The following is a 499-nucleotide window of genomic DNA, read 5'->3' as shown; positions in this document are numbered from 1 at the left end:
CATGACATCAAGTATTGTAGTTTATACAACATGACACCCGTTATTGAGTTTTATACAACATGACATCTGGTATTGTAGTTTATACAACATGACATCAAGTATTGTAGTTTATACAACATGACATCAAGTATTGTAGTTTATACAACATGACATCAAGTATTGTAGTTTATACAACATGACATCTGGTATTGTAGTTTATACAACATGACATCTGGTATTGTAGTTTATACAACATGGCCTCAAGTATTGTAGTTTATACAACATGGCATCTGGTATTGTAGTTTAAACAACATGGCATCTGGTATTGTAGTTTATACAATATGACATCAAGTATTGTAGTTTATACAACATGACATCTGGTATTGTATTTTAGACCACATGACATCTGGTATTGTAGTTTATACAACATGACATCTGGTATTGTAGTTTATACAACATGACATCTGGTATTGTAGTTTATACAACATGACATCTGGTATTGTAGTTTATACAACTTGAC

The sequence above is a fragment of the Austrofundulus limnaeus genome, unplaced genomic scaffold (genome assembly GCF_001266775.1).
Source record: "Austrofundulus limnaeus strain Quisiro unplaced genomic scaffold, Austrofundulus_limnaeus-1.0 Scaffold576, whole genome shotgun sequence".
Lineage (NCBI taxonomy): Eukaryota > Metazoa > Chordata > Actinopteri > Cyprinodontiformes > Rivulidae > Austrofundulus > Austrofundulus limnaeus.
This window is presented reverse-complemented; position numbering follows the sequence as displayed.